This window comes from Lepisosteus oculatus, unplaced genomic scaffold (assembly GCF_040954835.1).
Source record: "Lepisosteus oculatus isolate fLepOcu1 unplaced genomic scaffold, fLepOcu1.hap2 HAP2_SCAFFOLD_83, whole genome shotgun sequence".
Classification (NCBI taxonomy): Eukaryota; Metazoa; Chordata; class Actinopteri; order Semionotiformes; family Lepisosteidae; genus Lepisosteus; species Lepisosteus oculatus.
In genome coordinates, this window is record NW_027168394.1 from 191,756 (window position 1) to 205,018 (window position 13,263).

Below are 13,263 nucleotides of genomic sequence, written 5' to 3' on the forward strand. Positions count from 1 at the left end.
ATGACGTCACCCTGCTCCTCTCTGACAATGCCTCAATTAGCAGAGCTCTGCAGTGCTGTGATCGGTTCTCTTTGGCTTCCTCCGCAAAAATTAACACATCTAAGAGTGAGATTTTTTATCAGAACTGGAGGGAGCCAAAAGAAGGACATGATCTCAGGCTGCAAGAGAAGAGAATTAAGGTCCTGGGGGTGTATTTTGGAGAAGAGATGGGAACAGTAAATTGGCAGAACAAATTGCCAATCTTAAACAAAAAACTGATGCAATGGAAGGACCGAGACCTCACCATGACAGGGAAGGTGCTGGTCATCAAAGCCGAGCTCTTGCCTGTCTTGAATTTTCTGGCTTCTACCTTCCCAATCCCACACCGTGTTGCGGCGGTGCTGAGGAGATTGATGTTTCAATTTCTATGGGGTGGGAAGCAGGAAAGACTCAGAAGGGAAATAATGTACAGGCCGCTACCCTCAGGGGGGAAGTCTGTCCCAGATATTGCTACGAAGCTGCTGTGCATTTTCCTGGCCTCTGTGCTGAGAGGCTTTGCAACAGCACCTGCAGCGCGTACCTGGACTTATTTTTCCAGGCTCTGGGTAGGTAGGGAGGTGTTCAGAGTGTGGGGTGTCAGACCCAAGCTGGACGTCCCACTCTCTGACACATGCCCTGCAATTTATGGGACAGTTAAAAGTTTTCTAAGATCTCACCCAATTGGCCATATTCCCCTCCGAGATGTCAGCGTCCAAAAACTGGAAGATTTCGTAGCACCCCAGAACAATAGGCAGACCCCTGTGGGCATTTTAACATCAGCCCAAACAAGGAAGGTGTGGAAACACACATCCTCTAAATTTCTGTGCAACATTCACAGAGATTTAGCCTGGAGTGTCGTCCACCAGTGCTTACCGGTACGAACTTTCTTGTACCGTAGGGGCCTCACCCCCAGCCCTCGCTGCGTTAGGGTGGGCTGCGGCGAGGAGGAGACTGTGACCCACCTCCTGTGGTCCTGCTTTTTTGCTAAGGCCTTCTGGGCACAGTTTGAAGATTGGTTGCAGGCTCTCTCGCCCCAATTTACCCTGACCGCTGCTTTCATCATATACGGCATCTCTCCTGTCAAGCTTCCTCCTGACGTGTTTGACAGGATCTGGGCCGTGGTGAACAGTGGGAAAGACGCCCTGTGGAGAGTGAGGAACATGGGGCTGTTCAAAGGCATCGAGGTCCCAGTCAAGGCAGCAGGTAGCCTGGCCCTGTTCATCACCCGAGAGAACTATTACCTCAGAGATCTGTGGAGAGAAGGGAGGGAGGAAGCAGAAAATCTGTGGGAAATAGAGGGCATTGGACAGTATCTCAAGAAACTGTGAAAAACATTATCATGTTTAAGTAAAGAATGTGATTTGCACCAGAAAAAAAGAAATTGTTGCTATGTAACTGGTTCCGTGTCAAAATGTAATGAGATGTGATCATATATACTGTTTTAAGTATGTATATTAATGTAAAGCTTTCTGATTTGTGATTTCCTGTATTTTTTTGTGAAAAGAAAATAAAGTTCTTAAAAATCGAAATGGGTTCACCCAGAGCGAGGCTCGGCCATTGCACTCCGGCTGTGATGACCCCTGCGAATTCCCCAAATGTGGGAATCTCGACTGCATAATTTCTGGTAGTGGGGGACTGCGTTCGCGCTCTCCCCTGATGTGCTTGGTCCAAAATCAGATACGGGAGGGTTAGGACACCACGAGCTGCGTGGCTGCGGAAGGATCCCGGTTCGACAGGAGTGGACGCCGCTGCTGGTTCTCGCTGGCTTTTAGTTAGGGGTCCGGAGAAGCATCTCAAGCTAGTTCCACTACTCCTTCCGGACGTTCATTCCCTTTTCAAAGTCAGTCGTTTTGCTGTAGTCTGCGTTCTTTAGGCTGATTATCGAGGTTAGCCTTTATTTGGTCATGGGGGGCCTCGGTACTGTATGCTGAGTCTAAAGACAGTTTCACCCATTTTCTGATTGCTCGGTTCTGTACCAGTGCAGACATGTCAAACAGTGAATGGCTGTACCTCTATTGTATCCGTGCTCAATGAATGAAATCGGTAACAAATGAATATATGTCTAGTTATACGAAAAACGAGTGGTTTATCGACTCATCTTCATTTGCAGATTTAGAGGCAGCTTCGATATTCGTTTTACAGACGGGTTTTTTTTTTTGAATATGGGTCACACACATGCCACAGCAACAAAACATCTCTAGAGATGAGGCTATAGATCACCTTTCCATCCTGCAGGTTTTCCTCCCAAAGCCTACGGCACCAACGGCGACCCCTGCTGGCCGGGAGAGCAAAAGCTTACAGCACCTGGTATTCCCAGGCAGTCTCCCATCCAAGTACTAATCGCGCTCTGCCCCCGGTCTCTTGCGCGAGTACTAAATCTCACGGACAGGGGGGCCTCGTCATTGATTGTTACAGGTGAGACGGGGATTAGGAGGAGACCCCGACTGATGGGTAAAGGGGAGCACTAACACCAGAGGGACACCCCCAGCGTCTCTTTTTGAGAGACGCCCTGGGGTTTCCTAATGGCCAAAGAGGGTCGGGACCTCGGTTTGACGCCTCCCCTGAAGGACGGCGCCTGTTTGTGCAGCAGAGTGTCGCCATCAGGAGGCTGGGGCGTAAGAGGGCCACACAGCCCGCAGGGTGAGCGCTCCCTACTGGTCCCAGTCACACCTCTTGCAGGAGCAGCAGCAACCGGAGCTTTTCCGGGGTGGAATCTCCCATCCGGGTGCCGACCAGGCTCACACCTGCTGGGCTGCCCTGGGGGTGAAGGATCGTTCGTGTGCAACTCTTTGGAAAGGAGCTGCTTTCCAAATCGCATTGCATGCCTGGATGTTGGCGAATGCGCTCCCTTGTGTTGGCTCGTCCCGCACTGGAGGAGGACAAACAATCTGCACGGAGGAGCACCAGGCAAGTCTTCACCAGACAAAAACCTCCAGTGCACAGCACTCTGGAAACATTTCGGGGCTTTCGCGTGTTTATTTCAGCACGTAAAGCGCACCGGTCCAACACGTCGGCCGGGCGCGCGGCGCCTCCGCCCTCTTGTGGCCTTGCGGCGTCAGAGCAAGAGGCTCCTTCTCGCTGCCCTTCCGCTGTGTTGCAGGGCCCCGAGAGGGAACCCGGAGCGCGCACTTTGTGGGGGGCGGGTGACCGCGTTCGCGCTCTGCCCCCGGTCTCTTGCGCGAGTACTAAATCTCACGGACAGGGGGGCCTCGTCATTGATTGTTACAGGTGAGACGGGGATTAGGAGGAGACCCCGACTGATGGGTAAAGGGGAGCACTAACACCAGAGGGACACCCCCGGCGTCTCTTTTTGAGAGACGCCCTGGGGTTTCCTAATGGCCAAGGAGGGTCAGGACCTCGGTTTGACGCCTCCCCCGAAGGACGGCGCCTGTTTGTGCAGCAGAGTGTCGCCATCAGGAGGCTGGGGCGTAAGAGAGCCACACAGCCCGCAGGGTGAGCGCTCCCTACTGGTCCCAGTCACACCTCTTGCAGGAGCAGCAGCAACCGGAGCTTTTCCGGGGTGGAATCTCCCATCCGGGTGCCGGCGAGGCTCACACCTGCTGGGCTGCCCCGGGGGTGAGCCCAGTCGAGAGTCGCAGGGCCAGATCTAGTCACCGGGGAGAAACGATACAAGTGAAGGATTGCTCGGCTCTCGGCACTTGAAAAGACCGACAAATGTCTCGTTCCCGCCGGAGCTGAATGTACCCGCATGTGTGGTGTCGTCTTCTTCCCCCGCCCCGCTGTGTTTGCTGTATTGTCTCTGAAGCCGGCCCCCCCGAGACGAGATGGGCTGTTCCTGTGCCCCAATTAACACTTTACAGGTGCCATTCCCCGGCATTGTGGCCATTGTCGGTGCTCACACGCGATAAGATAAGGCGGAGGAGAGCGGGGCATGCCCAGCGGCAGACATTCAAGGGGGGGGCAGTGCGAGGTGAGGTGAGGTGCGACACGCCGGAGCCCCGACGCAGCTAATGCGGAGCACTTGTTGGACTGGCATCGAAAGGACGTGAGCGCACGGAGCGAGCCTTCCCTGCGGCGGAGCGCGGGAACTTTCTCCCCCCCTCCCGCTGCAGGAGTTGTGTGCACTGCAGCGGTGCCGAGAGAAAAGCACAGAAGGCAGCAGGCTCTGGAGAGCAGGTAAGAGACGGAGCCTTGTGGGCAGGCGAGCAGGCCTGTTTTTTGGAAATTGCTGAAAAGGTTTGTTCGGTGTGTGGCAGGCGCACGTCGCGAGCTTGCGTGGCGATCTGCCGGTCTGGAGTTATGCAAATGAGGCCGAATTGCATCCCGGGACATGCTGCGAATGCGCAACGGCGACTGCAGATGTGTAGGAAACGGCGCGCTCGTTTTCTCGTTTTGCCCACACTTTTGAGTGTTAGTGTGGCGTGTGAGTGTGTGAAAGAGTGGGCCCAGCAGGAGGCGGTGGCGTGCGGGGCGAGGAGGTGGCCTAGGCTGCGCGATTTGTGCTGTGGGTGCGGGCCGCTTGCAGGGGCCTGTTTAACTTATACTTACCTGGCAGGGGAGAAACCTTGATCAAGAAGGAGGTTCACCCAGGGCGGGGCTCGGCCATTGCACTCCGGCTGTGCTGACCCCTGCGAATTCCCCAAATGTGGGAATCTCGACTGCATAATTTCTGGTAGTGGGGGACTGCGTTCGCGCTCTCCCCTGATGTGCTTGGTCCAAAATCAGATACGGGAGGGTTAGGACACCACGAGCTGCGTGGCTGCGGAAGGATCCCGGTTCGACAGGAGTGGACGCCGCTGCTGGTTCTCGCTGGCTTTTAGTTAGGGGTCCGGAGAAGCATCTCAAGCTAGTTCCACTACTCCTTCCGGACGTTCATTCCCTTTTCAAAGTCAGTCGTTTTGCTGTAGTCTGCGTTCTTTAGGCTGATTATCGAGGTTAGCCTTTATTTGGTCATGGGGGGCCTCGGTACTGTATGCTGAGTCTAAAGACAGTTTCACCCGTTTTCTGATTGCTCGGTTCTGTACCCGTGCAGACATGTCAAACAGTGAATGGCTGTACCTCTATTGTATCCGTGCTCAATGAATGAAATCGGTAACAAATGAATATATGTCTAGTTATACGAAAAACGAGTGGTTTATCGACTCATCTTCATTTGCAGATTTAGAGGCAGCTTCGATATTCGTTTTACAGACGGGTTTTTTTTTTTTGAATATGGGTCACACACATGCCACAGCAACAAAACATCTCTAGAGATGAGGCTATAGATCACCTTTCCATCCTGCAGGTTTTCCTCCCAAAGCCTACGGCACCAACAGCGACCCCTGCTGGCCGGGAGAGCAAAAGCTTACAGCACCTGGTATTCCCAGGCAGTCTCCCATCCAAGTACTAACCAGGACCGACGCTGCTTAGCTTCCAAGATCAGACGAGATCGGGCGTGTTCAGGGTGGTGTGGCCGTAAGCAAAAGCCCCGGCGCCTGACTCGCTACTTGAAGCTGTGTGTGGCGGGGGTTCCGTGCCCCCCGAGCGGGACTGAAGGATCGTTCGTGTGCAACTCTTTGGAAAGGAGCTGCTTTCCAAATCGCATTGCGTGCCTGGATGTTGGCGAATGCGCTCCCTTGTGTTGGCTCGTCCCGCACTGGAGGAGGACAAACAATCTGCACGGAAGAGCACCAGGCAAGTCTTCAGTGCACAGCACTCTGGAAACATTTCGGGGCTGTCTCGTGTTTATTTCAGCACGTAAAGCGCACCGGTCCAACATATCGGCCGGGCGCGCGGCGCCTCCGCCCTGTTGCTGCCCCTGCAGCTTCTTCACTTTTCCCTTTAGTTGCCATCGATTTTTTTGTAGTGCTATACATATACGATTGAGGTATCTTAGAGTTCTCCTTCGAAGACCCAGCACTCTCTTTTCTTTTCCCAGTGTTACTCATATCGGACTTTTTAAACCTAAAAAAAAATCGTTTTTTTTTCTTTCAATTATAACTGAAGTTTAAACAACTAGTGTTAAGTCCTTATTTTTCTGTAGTCAAAAAAAGCAAAAATTAACATTCAGGTCATGAAAAACTCAAAAAAACTCCCCAACCACTAAACTTTACCTCCCACCTGAGCGCCATCTTGAACGCCCCTACCACCAGAGAATGCTCACGATTTCGGAAGCTGCCTCCGGGACGTGCTGATTCCACACATCCTGAATAAATCATGATATTGTTAGTTGCTGTAGCTAGACGTTCAAATGAGTTTCATGGCCAGATGGACTGTTTCCTCCAGCGGTATAATAATGCAGTGAGACAGCACGATGCCTGCAAGACTATTTCACGCTAAACGCCACAGATTGTGTTTGTCCGTTCGTGTCAGTCGTCCCGCAGCCACGGGAAGTGGGACACAAACATGCTGCAATGCTTTCAAGACGTTAGGATTTGTTTGTGCAACATCCAAGAAGAGTACTTGTGGCTTGAATGTGAACTGTACGTGCCCGCCCCCTTTCCTCTATAGTGCATGAGTTCCTCCCGGCATGCCCTTCGTCATTGTTCTGTCATCTTGTATTTAAAGGGTTGTATTTCTGCTGCTGAAAATAAGCAACGGTTTTCTCACAACGCCCTTTGTTCCCAACGGAGCCCTTGTCTGTCATGAAATTCTTCAAAACCTCAAGCTAGAAGAAGAAGAAGACGACAAATATGAAGCGTTATAGCAACGACATGCCATGAGACGATCGATAACGGTTTCCATAGGATCCCCGCGGTTGCCCGGCAACCGTCAACTTTGCGCAGTGGCAGTATCGTAGCCTGTGAGGTTTAGCCGAGGCGCGATTATTGCTAGTTGAAAACTTTTCCCAATACTCGCTTCCACCGGTTTGCAATACAATCGGCGAAAGCAATTTTTGACAGTCTCGTCAGAGACTGAGCAAGGTGTTTAAAGACAGATTTGGTCACGGTGATATCATGGTAGAAAGAAACGAGCTTGTTACGTGTCAACAGAAACGCTCTTTAGCTCTTTCAGCTTTATGCAGAGAACAGCGTCTGTCGAGATTACTTTTGTGTCAGCGCGAAACGCCGTGTGCTGTCAGTATGATTTCATATTGCTCATAGCGGCGCCTGGCTTTTGTCTGTCAAACGTTAGGTTGCGCTTCTTCATGCTGCATCGTCGGCATGAGTGGAGCATTTTAAACGTCTGTACTTACTGCGCCCCATAAGAAATCGTTTGTCCCCATTCAAAAGAGATTGTGCGATGTCCTGCAGCGTTCGCAAAGCAAACCTTTGACAGTTTGAAAAGAGGAATTTATTCTGCTTCCTGTGCGTGCAGTAGTTACAAAGTTGAACGTCTTTACACGATCTGCTGCAGTTTTCAGTGGGTGGGCTTTGTCAAATGGCTTGGAAAAACGCACTGTGTTTCGGCTCGGGAAACATCATGAGCAGTGTCCTGCATGTTTTCTGTGTATAGCTGTCTTTTAACGCATACAGAATTCATTCGAAATCATTGATTTCTCCAATTAACAAGGGTCCCTTTTTGAACCTGCCAGAAGCATTCTTTCAATGGAACAGATTTACTCCGGGGAAGGGCAGCATGACATTGAGAGTAGCTCAAGCTTTCAGCACCTTTATCTGACTGCATGTATGCAGACACTGCTCAGAATCCCCTGTAAGATTCTCCTTCAATTCCGTTTTGCAGTGCTTTAGCTCTTTCAAAAGGCTTCGCTTTGCTAGTCACAATCCAAGGCTCATGACAGCATTTGAAAACATTCGCAACTGCGTTGGCCGGGAATCGAACCTGGGTTAACTGCTTTGAAGGCAGCTATGCGCAACACTGGCTCGCTCCAGAATAAATCTCACGTCGAGGGCATATTTTTTCCATTTTACCGTGAGTCGTGCTCAGCTGCACAGAGGAGAGAGCAGAGCAATGAGGTCACGGGGACAGGGGAGTCACACGCTGGCGGTTTGAATACGCGGAAGATCACTGAGGGATCCTCAGTATATGGACCCTCCGTGCGCCATCAGTCCGCACTCCGGACTCTGAATCCTGCCATCCGAGGTAAGATCTCGGCGGAACCTGAGGCGCAGTTCCTTCTTAAAACGTAATCTGGTGAGCATTTCTAGAATCGTACTTGTATAGATGCAGCCTTTAATGTGTTGCTAGGTTAAAATTGATGACTTCTTGTATTTCAGTAGGCAACTGCCCTCTTGATTTCGGATTTAATTTCTTTATTACAGGGGCGCTTTTATGAAGACAGAGTCATGTTCAGGTACTTTGCTTGATGGAGGAAGCTCATTTCGGACTCTGTGATCTGCTCACCTGGAAAGGTCTGCTATACTACTACAAGAGATAAGTAGAGTCTGGAAGAAGGGACAATTTTATGATGCTTTGGAAGATAATGTTTTTTTTTCTTATACTGAAAATGAAAGGTAGTTGTTTCTATATGGACTCAGTCTTTGGAATTTGTATATTTATATATTTCAGTGAACCCTCAGCCATTCCTTCTGTATTGTAATTCAATTTCTCTTTTAAAATTCCTTCCCCACTTCTAGGACCTGCAGTTGCTAAACTCCACAATGGCTTCTATTGGAAAGTCTGTGACTGAGACCAAGTAAGTGTTCATTATGCTCAAACTATGAGAGAGAAAATTAAGGATAATTTAAGAAATCAGTCTTAGCTTGTTTCTATACACAGATGGTATTATTTATTTTCAAAGGAAACCCGCGTGGATTCCCCTGGTGTGCAAGATGTGCCTGAATACTCTTGATCAGCTTCCTGCTCACTTGAAGAGGGCGTGTATGAAGCACGCCACGGCAGAAAAGATCAGGATGGCCTCTCAACAGGCGAGGGAGGACATGATGAATCACCTGAAGAACGGGGTCATCGTGGATTACCACAGAATAGAGATCGTGTCTGGTGAGGCAAACAGGATAGTGGTTGTAAGACTGCTAGAGTCCTTGGGCCTTTTTGTACATGGGAAGCCTGAAGACACATTGGCAAGGTGAGATATTTTTAATCTGTAAGGCTTCTGTAGTTTCTTTTTGAAATCATTGTTACAACATATTATGTAAAAGCATGTTGAAAAGAATCTACCTGCATTCCAGCAGCCCTGAGCAAGAGGCCGCTGTCCAGGAGGAAGAGATGCCAGAGGCTGCTCTAGAAACTGAAACAGAAGCGCATAAGGAAGGGGAAGATGTGAGCTCTGAAGAACTCTATCAGCAGTAAGACTTTTTTATTTTTCAGATGTATCTATTTTTTACTAAAATTCTAATTTGTCTTATAGGTATAAAATGTTTAAACCGGTGTTTTATATCCTTACAGGCCCTGAGTAGTTAAAAAGTATCAGCAGGCCGGAAGAGAGTGGCCCAAGCTGGACTCTATAGAAAGCACTCCCTGGATGCTCCTCTCCTGATTGGATTCAAACAGTACCTTACCAAGGATCTGGGAGTGGCAAATTATTCTCAGGAGGTATTTATTTTTTAAAGGCATTTAAAATTAAGCAATGGTATCTTCATTGTAAATGTTTTTATTTCTTAGCTTAAAATTCACCCATGTGAAATGATGTCAGCCATAAACATCATGACTCTATATTTCCTACCTGAATCTATTCTACTTAAATTATTACATTATACACAATTTGAGTTCATTTTAAAAAGTAAAAGGTAATGAAAGGAATGCATTTTCATAAGAAAGATAATACCGATATGCATGTGATAATCTTCCTTATATCATGTAGTGCATCATTTGGACACTTTGTGGGCTTCAAATACAAAGAAAATCATGTTCTATGGTACAAGATAAATACAAAACTTAAGCTTCTTTATAAAGCATAAGCAATCATTTATTACATCGCTTCTTGAATTAAATCTTTTGACAAGAGGTAAGACTTCTGTTACATTTAAACCCATGTTTAGCTGTGCTTTTTAGATTTAACTGAACCAATTTCTGTGTGTGATAATGTCCTTGAATTCTGACAACATCACACTAAATTACATGATATAAAACAGCTAATGTTTCTAGAGATAAAGTTTCTGAGATGCTTCTAATTACTTTTTATTACCAGGGACAGTTTAATTCACCTTGTACAGTACTGTAAGACCAAGATACTTTTTTTAAAAGTTATTTAACATTTTATAGAACTTTGTCTACTATGGCAACATGATGTGCTTGGTGAAACTTGGAAAAATACTGCTTGGCCACTTATCTTAAGATAAAGATAGGATAAAGGTTTATCTTTTGCACCTACCTGACCCCCAGGGAAGGCCAATGCTTTCTAAGTTGATGGTTCCCTACAGTAGACTGTACTTTAATTTCAAAGGTAATGTATATTGACCCAAATCAGTTTTGGAATCCAATCTACTGACGAGATGGAGCACATCCTTTTTTCAGGATTTTAGCATCATACGTTTGGTATATTTAGTCCCTAATGCTGAAAGAAATGATCATAGAACATTTGGACACTTTGTGGGCTTGAAATACAAAGCAAATCATGTTCTATGGTACAAGATAAATACAAAACTTAAGCTTTTATTTTAATTAGATTTGTTTATAAAGCATAAGCAATCATTTATTACATTAATATATGTGAAAATAACATTTTAGCATCATACGTTTAGTATATTTAGTCCCTAATGCTGAAAGAAATGATCATAGAACATGACATCTAACCTTACCTGTGGTGTTTTTAATCCCTATTGCTCAATGCACGGTGAAAGCATTCCATACATGTGTCTGACAATGAGGAATAGGCCCCTGAGACAGTCATTTGCCTGTTTCACAAATGATCGTATTTTACTAGAGATTCTGTTTGGGATTCAGATGTGCATTCGGACAGCAATCCCTTTCAAGAAATGATACGTTCTGGATGAGGTCAAAGGTGCTGGAACACTGTATCTAGGATGTGTTTGCAGAGACTGTGTGTCTCCTGCTTCAACGCAGTGATAAACAGATGTGCTCCTTTAATTTATTGGTACATGCCCAGGGCAGTAAGCAGTCTGAGGATTTATTTCCAGATGGCATAGAGCAGTGAAGCAGTGAAGTAGTGCAAAACACTGGATCATTATATTATTAGAATCTATTCTACTTAAATTATTACATTATACTCAATTTGAGTTCATTTTAAAAAGTAAAAGGTAATGAAAGGAATGCATTTTCATAAGAAAGATAATACCGATATGCATGTGATAATCTTCCTTATATCATGTAGTGCGTCATTTGGACACTTTGTGGGCTTGAAATACAAAGAAAATCATGTTCTATGGTACAAGATAAATACAAAACTTAAGCTTTTATTTTAATTAGATTTGTTTATAAAGCATAAGCAATCATTTATTACATTAATATATGTGAAAATAACATTTTAGCATCATATGTTTAGTATATTTAGTCCCTAATGCCGAAAGAAATGATCATTTGTTTAACATGCACGGGTCTGTCTCAAAGGATGCAGTACTCCTGAAGGGTCTCAAACCCTACATTTCGGATGCCTAGCTGTATCCCTCACATGTGGCACCTCAGAATGACTTCTAATCTTACCTGTGGTGTATTCAGTCCCTATTGCTCAATGCACGGTGTACATACTGCATACATGTGTCTTGAGAATGAGGAATGGGCCCCTGAGACAGTCATTTGCCTGTTTCACAAACAGGGACCTGGACCTGGACCTAGACCTGGCCCGTACAGGGCTCAAACCCGCGAACTTGGCGTTATTAGCACCACGCTCTAACCAACTGAGCTAACCGGCCTCACGACAGTGCTCCTCTCTGTGCTGCAAAAAATCAAACTCAGGGAATTTCTTTTGTCCTCCTTTGAATAGAAAGCCGTGTAATTCAGTGTACGGGCTTTCTCGTGCAGTTTCATGGTTCTTGTAACCCAAATCCTACACTGGCCTGAAGTGCCCCCCCATTTCACAGCATTTTTCAGCTGATTTAAAATGTACCTAAAGGAGAAGCATTATTGAAGACCATCAATTACCAAGAGCTTTTGTCAAAGGTTTTGGTGGTCATTTTGAATGACCACAGAGCGCTGTGACCTCGGTTTTACATCTCATCCAAAAGACAGCGCCCTTTTACAACACAGCATCTCCGTCACTATACTGGGGCATTGGGACCCGCACAGACCTCAGGGTGAGCGCCCCCCCGCCGGCACCATTAACACCGCTTCCAGCTGGAAGCTTTGTTTTTCCCTGTAGCTCATCCTCATCCAGGTACTGACCTGGCTCACACCTGCTTAGCTTCAGTGGGTTTTCAGTTGCGAGTTGCAAGGGGATGCAAGTGATGGAGCCGCTCGCTGCAAAAGCCACTGCATTGGCCGGGAATCGAACCCGAGCCTCCCGCGTGGCAGGCGAGAATTCTACCACTGAACCACCAATGCAAAATGCCATTTGCGGACGCTGAAGAACTTATTTCCAAGGCAGCGGGTACAAGCGATTGGGCGTTTTAAAACCACCAGGAACAGCAAAGAGGCGCGCTTCTTTGCTTGTGCCGAAACACACCGACTGAAGGCGGACAACGTAGTCGGCAGGATTGGAACCTGTGCGGGGAGACCCCAATGGATTTCTAGTCCATCGCCTTAACCACTCAGCCACGACTACAGCAAGTCCCACTGCCGCTGCGTTCTTGCTACAATCTTACCTGGATCGCGAGGCGCCGGCGGAAGCCTATTTCAAAGTCGTTCTCCGTTTCAAAAAAACATTTCCAAAATACAAGCCTTGCAGACAGACACGCCTCAGAGGACTTAAGGGTGGCTTCATGTCGGAATGATAAAGTCTCCCCGTCCGGACATGAAAATGCCACTTTGTTACACACAAAAAAAGAATCAACAACAGAGAAATGCCCACAAGCATTTGAAAAGCCGCACCACGTCGCACTTGAAATAGCTCTTACATTAGTGGTAGACACAGGAATCGCCTTTTTATTTACGCTCTTACCAACGCGATGGAAAGCAAAACAAAGCAAAGCAGAGCAAAACAAAACGAACAAACGAAAACCCTCACGTCCCGCACTTGCATATAACGCCGTTACGTGCCCAAGCGGTATTGTAGTCATCCTAGCACTGCACCCCGGGTCGTACGGTATATGGGAACGAGCACACGCCACGAATCGTCTCGAATCACTCCCTACAGCTGTAAGGCGCCTTGAAGCGTGCACCCCCAACATTCTTCTTTGCGCATCTGTGAAAGGTAAACTCTTGAGGAAACTCTGAACCAGCTCTAAGGAAACTAATCCGATTAGACGTTACTTTGACTCATCCTTTAAGGGACCCTTGTTAATTGGAGAAATCAATGATTTCGAATGAATTCTGTATGCGTTAAAAGACAGC

At 47.3% G+C, this 13,263-nt stretch overlaps 4 non-coding genes and 1 pseudogene across 4 annotated transcripts; 3 read left to right on the forward strand and 2 right to left on the reverse strand.

Annotated features, from left to right (window-relative positions):
* The first annotated feature begins 1,537 nt into the window (after positions 1-1,537).
* Positions 1,538-1,674, forward strand: LOC138235835 (U1 spliceosomal RNA; annotated as a pseudogene).
* Positions 1,675-4,519: 2,845 nt separating this feature from the next.
* Positions 4,520-4,683, forward strand: LOC138235824 (U1 spliceosomal RNA). Its single transcript, XR_011188363.1, has one exon. It is a non-coding gene; the product is annotated as a U1 spliceosomal RNA (small nuclear RNA).
* Positions 4,684-5,320: 637 nt separating this feature from the next.
* LOC138235816 (5S ribosomal RNA) lies at positions 5,321-5,439 on the reverse strand. The gene has a single exon (XR_011188357.1). It is a non-coding gene; the product is annotated as a 5S ribosomal RNA (ribosomal RNA).
* Positions 5,440-6,731: 1,292 nt separating this feature from the next.
* On the forward strand, positions 6,732-6,872 carry LOC138235849 (U4 spliceosomal RNA). The gene has a single exon (XR_011188384.1). It is a non-coding gene; the product is annotated as a U4 spliceosomal RNA (small nuclear RNA).
* A 5,372-nt stretch (positions 6,873-12,244) lies between these two features.
* trnag-gcc (transfer RNA glycine (anticodon GCC)) lies at positions 12,245-12,315 on the reverse strand. Its single transcript has one exon. It is a non-coding gene; the product is annotated as a tRNA-Gly (tRNA).
* Positions 12,316-13,263: the final 948 nt, after the last annotated feature.